Source organism: Gastrolobium bilobum, unplaced genomic scaffold (genome assembly GCF_033153095.1).
Source record: "Gastrolobium bilobum isolate Gb01-03AN ecotype WA unplaced genomic scaffold, APGP_CSIRO_Gbil_v1 utg110062, whole genome shotgun sequence".
Lineage (NCBI taxonomy): Eukaryota > Viridiplantae > Streptophyta > Magnoliopsida > Fabales > Fabaceae > Gastrolobium > Gastrolobium bilobum.
The window spans coordinates 38,218-47,456 of NW_026895113.1; positions in this window are offsets into that span (position 1 = coordinate 38,218).

The following is a 9,239-nucleotide window of genomic DNA, read 5'->3' on the forward strand; positions in this document are numbered from 1 at the left end:
ACAATATTGGGTGGCTGTGGGGGGTTTTGAGAAGAGTTTGATGTGTTGTGTTCAGAATCTGATAGGGGTGGGATTTCCATATTTGCGGATGAAGAAGAGGGAAAAAAACACATGGATTAAATTTTGGAAGTGGTGAGTGGGGACAACGTCGTATAAGGAGAACAAAGGGATAAATTTTTTGTTTGACAACCGGAGAACATAAGACGACGTCGTACAAGGAAAGATATGAGTAAATAAATTTGGGAAGTGGTGGGTGGGGATACGATGATGGAGAAAAAAAAAATCAAACCAGCTCTGGTGCCATGTCAAAAATATGTATTTGCTTTCATTATATTTCTGCACCATAGAAATGATGTTTAAATACAAAGAAGATAATCAAAGATACAAAAAATCGTAACAAATTATACAGATTGTTTAAACCAAAACTAACTCCTATTTACAGGAGCTATCTACAAATACTAGTAAACAACAACTTTTCAAATAAGTTTAAAATTAAAACTTCTATTTTTAACCGCCTCCAAGCGAGATACTCGAGATTTACACTATAAACTTCAAGCTTTAATTAGGTACTTGATATCTTCATACTTTGAAGCACTCTTCAGTCACACTTTATGGTATGCAAGCCTCAAACTATCAAAAGCTGCCTCACACTGTTCACTCGAATGATATCTCATCCACTTACAGTAATAGAAGATTTTAAAGTTGATATAAGATTCACAAGTGTAGACAATACAAGTTGTATGTTCGATGAGCACTAAAGGTCATGACAAATGAGCTCGAGAGTCAAGACACAGCCTGAGGGGTTTTGATAGGAACCTTCCTAAACCTCCTCTTAATGAGCGTATCCCCAGTGATGAAGATGATACCAATGTTGAGCAAGAAATGGAGAAGGAGACACCTACATGGACTCGTGTGTCAATTAGCAGAGAGAAGAGACAGAGGAAGCCACCTCAGTGGCTTAGTGACTTCCTAACGTCAACACGTGGCTAGCTTGGCTTGTATAAGGGATTAATAAACAACAGTGGGCTGGATACACTCAGTCCAATTAAGTAATTACAATTCCTTTAAGCAATGTAAATGGGCCTTTGTTATATACAAGCCCATCGTAGGATTTATGAAGCATTTCAATTCTGTTTTACTATATAGGAATAGTAGGGACCACGTAGAAAGGTGTGAAAAATTGTGTAACAACTTTCTTCATCCCCCTTACGAATATCTTCTGGAGTAACCGGCATACTCGAAGTTGCCGTTGATAATATCACTTTCCCAGTGTTTTCTTTCAGTAATTGTTGTCCATTTGCTTGAGTCTATCAATTTGGTGCAGTTCATTGAGAGAAACTTCCACTCAAGGCATGGCGGAAGGAACTCGCTCAACGGTGAAAACGAATCTGATGGAAGAATGCATTGCTAAGCTCGCACGACATGAAGAACAGTTCAGTGCATTTGGGGAGCTACTCCAGAGCATGAACCTAAAATTGACGTTGATGGAAGCTAAATTAGATCAGAACCAAAAAAAAAATCAGAGAACAGAAGTGAAAGGAATCAAGAGGCAGGGTTGAATACTTTTTTTGGCAATAATGCTTACAAGTCAGTAAAATTCTCAGTACCTCATTTTGCAGGGGGAAATCCAGAACCCTGGATCCATAAAATTCAACAATTCTATGGGTTCCATAACCTACCAGATGGTGATAAGCTCACACTGACCTCCTTTCAAATGGATGGTGCGGCTGAGGAATGGTTCCATTGGATGGAGCGGAGCCAGAGGTTGACCACTTAGGACGCATTTGTCACATCCTTGCATTCACGATTTGGTCCGTCCAAGTATAGGGACCTCAGAGGTGAACTAGGGAGACTAGCACAGCAGTCCACAGTAGAAGAATATCAGAGGAAATTTGAACAATTATCAAACCAGATCATAGGAATAGATGATCTTACCTTGCAAAGCTACTTTGAAAATGGGCTCAAGTCTGAGATAAGGAAGGAAGTCCGTTTACATTTACCTGATTCGTTGAGCAATGCCATCGAATTGGCCAAGGTGATTGAAGATAAGCTGAATGACCGAAACCCAATCAGGTATGGGTACCAAAAAAATGCAAATCATAGTCCAGCAATTGTGAATCAAACATGCCTATTGCCAACACCACCGAAGGCTGTCATTAACTCTCTTGGAGTATCAAAGGGGACTATTCCCATCAAGCGATTGTCAGCTGCTGAAATGATGGAAAGAAGGGAGAAAGGGCTCTGCTACTATTGCGATGAAAAGTTCAACAGGAGCCATGTCTGCAAAGGAAATATGTTCCTGATGCTTATTCATGAAAAGGAAGAAGATGAGAGAGAGGAAGAATTCAAAGTCACAAATGAAAAGATTGGAGGTGAGGAGGAAGTACCTGGCATTAGCTTACATGCAATGGATGGACAGTATTCTTCTAGCACACTGAGTTTAAAGGGAACCATCAACAAGCTTCCTGTACAGGTCCTAGTAGATGGAGGCTCGACCCATAATTTTGTGCAAGAGAGGATGGTGAAATTCCTGGGGTTGGAGGTAAAACCAATTAACCAATTCATGGTGTTAGTGGGAAATGGGGCTAGTTTGATGTGCAAGGGAGTATGTCAGCAGGTTGGATTGGAGTTACAGGGACACAAATTTTTTCAGACCTCTTTGTCCTCCCTATCCAAGGGGCAAAGGTAGTATTAGGTGTCCAGTGGCTATCTGAATTTTGGGATGTGACTACCAATTACAGTCGGTTGGTGCTGAAGTTTGAAAGAGGAGGGAGAATGATTGAACTGCATGGAGAGCCACGAATCCAAGTGGAACCGATCAAATTACATCAGTTGCGAAAGCTCAACCATTCGAATGTTGTTGCAACATATTTTCAATTACAAACTGTGGAACTGAAGTCTTTCCCTGAACCATACACTGAGGAGAAATATCAGCTCTTCATACAGCCAGTGTTGGAAGAGTATGCAGATGTTTTTGACACACCCAAGCAGCTACCCCCAGCAAGATTGGAGGATTACCATATTCATCTTGAACCTGAAACCAAGGCAGTAAATGTTAGACCTTACCGGTACCCTTATTTTCAAAAATCTGAAATTGAGAAGATGGTTAAGGAGATGCTAGATACAGGGGTTATTAGACCTAGCTTGAGTCCCTTTTCGTCTCCAGCCTTGTTGGTGAAGAAGAAAGACGGGACGTGGAGGTTCTGTGTGGACTACCGAGCCTTGAACCAGGTCACTACACCAAATCGGTTCCCAATCCCTACTGTTGATGAGATGTTGGATGAGCTGAATGGAGCAGTGATCTTCTCCAAGATGGACCTGCGTTCTGGGTACCACCAAATCCGAATGGCACCGGAAGATGTTTACAAAACAGCGTTTAGGACTCATCAAGGACATTACGAGTTTATGGTCATGCCCTTTGGGCTCACCAATGCCCCTGCAACCATTCAGGGTATTATGAACTCAGTTCTAAAGGAGTTTTTACGGAAATTTGTCATTGTCTTATTTGACGACATACTGATTTACAGTAAATCAGTGTGGGAGCATGTCGAACACCTAAGAAAGGTCATGGAATGTCTTCGGACACACCAGTTGTATGCCAAGAAATCCAAGTGTGCCTTTGCTAGAGAGGAAGTGGAATACTTGGGTCACCTGGTGGATGCACAAGGGGTTCAGCCTGATGTGGGAAAGATCAAGGCCATTATGGAGTGGGGTAAGCCAACCACCATTAAACAGCTCCGCAGGTTCTTGGGCTTGGCAGGCTATTACCGCAAATTTGTTCGCGGATTCTCTCAAATAGCAGCCCCATTGACAGCATTGTTGCACAGAGATGCCTTTATGTGGAATGATGGAGCTGAGCAAGCCATGTTAGAACTGAAAGAGGCCTTATCGAACCCACCAGTCTTATCACTTCCTGATTTTACAAAAAAAATTGTGTTGACTACTGATGCTTCTGGAATTGGTATAAGAGTAGTATTAAGTCAGGACAATAGACCCATTGCCTACTTCAGTAAGAAGCTCAATCCTAGGATGCAGCAGGCCTCCACCTATGTGAGGGAAATGTTTGCAATTACAGAAGGCGTTTCCAAGTGGAGGCAGTATCTATTGGGAGGACCCTTTACCATTCGGACCGATCAGAAGAGTATCAAGGAGATGATGGGGCAAGTTGTCCAGACCCCTGAACAGTAGCGATTTTTAGTCAAGCTACTTGGGTTTGATTACACCATCTAGTACTACCTTGGTGCAGCAAACAAGGTCGCAGATGCCTTGTCTCGACAGTCCGAAATGGAACCAGCCTTATCAACAGCAGAAGCATGCGCAATGGCCATCACCAAGGTAACTCCTAACCTAGTCGAACAAATTAAATCAGAAGTTCAAAATATTACAGAACTCATTCAGTTAAAAGACAAGATAGAAAGGGGAGCTGAAGGTTATGAGCATTACACGGTACGAGAAGGACTTATCCTTTTTAAAGGGAGGATCACCTTAGCCTCAAAGTCCGAACTGCGTGTTGTCATCCTCCATGAATTCCATTCATCCCTAATTGGCGGTCACAGGGGAGTTAAAAAAACATTGCAGAGGATCCTTCCCATTTACTATTGGCCCAACTTGAAGAGTGATGTCCAGGAATTTGTGAGGACATGCCCAGTCTGCCAAGCAACTAAATACCAGCCCCTCTCACCGGCAGGCTTACTCCAACCTCTTCCCGTACCACTTGCCATTTGGGAGGAACTGTCTATAGACTTCATCACTAGACTTCCCAACTCGGAAGACAAAACAGCTATCTTGGTAGTAGTTGATAGACTCTCCAAGTACGCACATTTCGTAGCTCTACCTCCCAATTTCACAGCCACAAAAGTTGCCTCAGTCTTCATATAGAATGTTTGCAGATTACACGAAATACCTCGCTCAATTGTCTCTGATAGAGATAGCATTTTTGTCAGCAAGTTTTGGGCCGAATTGGCTAGGCTGAGTGGCACCAAGCTTTGCTATAGCACCGCCAACCACCCTGAGACAGATGGACAAACAGAGGTTACAAACCGGGGCTTAGAACAGTATTTACGATGTTATACTATGGAATCACCTAAACAATGGCTGCACTACCTACCTTGGGCAGAGTTTTCTTACAACACAGCCTATCACTCCTCGATTGGGGCCTCTCCTTTTCAACTTGTGTATGGGCGAACTCCTCCCACCATTCCACTGTATGAAGGCACAATGTCCTCTGTGGAGGCTGTTGATGAATTGCTGCACCGTCGCGATACAGAGCTCCGACAGCTCCGCGAAACCTTGCACAGGACTCGCCAGCGAATGAAGGCCCAGGCGGACAAGAGCAGGCGAGATATTCAATTTGGGGTAGGGGATCTTGTCCTGGTTAAATTACAGCCGTACCGTCAACGTTCTTTACGCAACCACAGCTTCTCCAAGCTTCGACATCGTTTTTACGGTCCTTTTCCGATCCAGGAATGCATCGGCCAGGTAGCCTATCGCTTGACTCTACCGGAACAATCCTGTATTCATCTGGTGTTCCACGTCTTGCTTCTTAAGCCGTTTCGCCAGAATCCTTCCTTCCATGCCACACCACTTCCTCCAGTGAGTTGGGATAATCACCCCATCACCACCCAGTGGCGGTTCTGCGTACCCGTGTCCTCCAACACGGAAAAAAAAGAGACCTTGCAACTGTTGGTACAATGGTTAGGCCTCCCTTTAGAAGATGCCACCTGGATCTCCTTCGATGAATTCTATCAAGCCTTCCCAAGTTTCGATCTTGAGGACAAGATCGTGTCTTCAAGGGGTGGGGGAATTGATAGGAACCTTCCTAAACCTCCTCTTAATGAGCATATCCTCAGTGCTGAAGATGATACCAGTGTTGACCAAGAAATGGAGAAGGAGACACCTACAGGGACTCGTGTGTCAATTAGCAGAGAGAAGAGACAGAGGAAGCCACCTCAGTGGCTTAGTGACTTCCTAACGTCAACACGTGGCTAGCTTGGCTGGTATAAGGGATTAATAAACAACAGTGGGCTGGATACACTCAGTCCAATTAAGTAATTACAATTCCTTTAAGCAATGTAAATGGGCCTTTGTTATATACAAGCCCATTGTAGGATTTATGAAGCATTTCAATTCTGTTTTACTATATAGGAATAGTAGGGACCACGTAGAAAGGTGTGAAAAATTGTGTAACAACTTTCTTCATCCCCCTTACGAATATCTTCTGGAGTAACCGGCATACTCGAAATTGCAGTTGATAATATCACTTTCCCAGTGTTTTCTTTCAGTAATTGTTGTCCATTTGCTTGAGTCTATCATGTTGAAACAATTAATGCACGAATTAATGACTTAGAATGAGTTATTCGATGATCAAGTAGCTGCAATAAATAGCTTAAGATGTTGTGTTTATAGTCTTTTATGAAAAACAAGTTGGGAGTATGATAAATGTAGAGACCAGCAGCGTGAAATAGCTTACCCCTATATTAGATGTTCCAATTTTTAGGCTACAAGATAATAGATATTATCTTTGTGGGGTTCTTTCTTTATTATCAGTCAATGATAAAAAAATTATAAATCTTAATGATTGTTGATTTTTACCCTACAATCTTAATCATTAATCTATGTGTATTTGACTATCATAATTTATTAAAAATTATTTATTAATTAATGAGTACAATTTAATAAATTATAATCATCAGACGCGTGTAAATCAAGGATTACATTTGAGTTTTATGTTTCCTGTTTGCTTTTCAAAAAAAAAAGGATTACATTTGAGTGTAAAATTTATTATTCTTATACTGATATAATTTAATTATGTGCCAGTATTAAATATGATTATCAATGCTTCATCATTTATGATTGTCTTATTCAAATTGGAGGAGACATAACTGAGAATAATAACATTCTCTCTTCTATTTTTTACCTCATAATCTACAGGTGTTACAAGGCTATCCAAAATATTAAAATGAAACAAAGGTAACTGATGGTAACACATAAACAAAGACATTTTATTCTATGAAGATAAACTCTGACCTAATGTGAATAAGATTTATAAGAGGAATTTATAATCCATGCTGCAAACAAGCAATTATTTTACCACATTCAAACTTTGTAATTTATTCTACTTTGGTTCATCTATTTATCCTTTCTACTTTGGTTCATCTATTTATTCTTTGGAATTTATAAGACTTTTTGATCTTTTTGTCCCTTATTAAATAAAAAACAACCACTTTGTCTCTATTTCAAGATTATTCCTCTTTAATCGATTACAAGAGAGAATTAATCGATTAAGTGTTGAAAAAATATATTAATCTATTATTCAACTTTTTTAATCGATTAACTATGATGCCTTCATAACAAATAACAAAATTGCAGAGGAAGGGTTCAAAGGAAGCATAAGGGTTCAAAGGTTCAGAGGAAGTCTAGGTATGAGACATTAGACTTCAGAACCTTGCTGTATGAAGGAGAGAGAAAAAGTAAAGAAAAGAGGAGAGAGACATACGATGGTGGTTGAATTTCTTTATAAAGTTGCAGATGCAAAGAACAGAAGAACCATCATATGCTTTCAATGGTATCTATTTTATATTCAGATCTCTTCGTGATCTTCATTTGGATCCAATTAAGGTGGTTTGTGTTGGTATCCTTGTGTGAGATATGGTTCTTATATAGTGGGCCTGAGAAGCAAACAAGCTTCGATATATATATATATGGGAAATAACTTTATCTCCGGCAACTTGAGAAATGATAAGCCCATATATATATGTGAAAAACATTTCTCAAGCTGCTTGAGATAAATTTATCTCCGGCCACCCCAAAACTACGTCGTTTTGATTATTTATTTCCTTATATGTTTTGATTCACCTTTGAATAGTTATGATTTTCCTTTTCTCTCTCTTCCTTTATTACCATTGATCCATCTTTGTACGATTATGATTTAGTAGTCGGAAATAACTTTATCTCCGGCAGCTTGAGAAATGATAAGCCCTATATATATATGTGTATATATATATATTGATCCTGTCATAAAGTATAGCATCGAGGAGCCAGGTTTTCATAATGAGAATGTTCATAATCACTAAGGCTGCGAGAAGATTGTTTTGAATAATTTCACATAAATAAATGGAAATTTTATAATTTAAATGTACAAAGTGAATTACTATACTTATCCAAGAACCTTTATTTTGGGAATATGAACTAGGGCATTTTTTCTTGAAATGTTGTTCATTAAGATGTTTTATTACTTGCTATATTAGATGGATCATTTAATTGTGTAGTTACAAAAGGTATCAACATCATTTGTGTTTTTTTTTCTCTCTTAGAAGTGTACTAGGCTTTTACATTAGCTAATAAAAATAGATTAAAAGTGTAGAAGGTGCCAAACCTGATATTTTACTGAAATTAAGGATCCTTCTAGGATAACGAGGCTCTGATATCATGTAGAGAACCAATTCAACCCAAAAGTTTAAGCTGTTGGGTCAAGTTACATTAATAGTTTTATATATTTCAACATGCTTGAAGGGTGGACAATGCACATGCCCACCTACCGTGCGAACAAAGAAATTCCACTTAAAAGAAAGTGGGGCGGCGGCGAGGATCGAACACACGAGGCTCTGATACCATGTAAAGAACCAATTCAACCCAAAAGCTTAAACTATTGGGTGAGGCTACATTAATGATTTTATATATCTCAACATTGGGTGAGGTTAAATTAATGATTTTATATATCTCACACGCCCCCTCACACGAGTGGGGGGCGGTGAGGATCGAACCCGTACACCGAGACTCTGATACCATATAGAGAACCAATTCAACCCAAAAACTTAAGCTGTTGGGTGAGGTTACATTAATAGTTTTATATATTTGAACACCTTTCAACTGAGAGATGATGGTTAAGAAGGCACGAAGATGCACTCCAGCATTAAATAGTGCACAAAGTTGTCAGGCGTGTCCAGGGGAAAGCCCGTGGCGGGGGGCCACCACCAATGAGCTAAGTTACTCCAAGTACACCAAGTGGATCTGACACCATGTCTCAACCCAAAACCTTAAGGCATTGGGTTCATGGGTTCTTCCACTTATATACTCTTCACTTAGCCCATTACCAACCAATGTGGGACTCATCACACTTGAATATCCCAACAATCTCCCCCTCAAGTGTGATGAGTCCCACATTGGTTGGTAATGAGCAAAGTGAAGAGTATATAAGTGAAAGGACCCATGAATCCAATGCCTTAAGGTTTTGGTTGAGA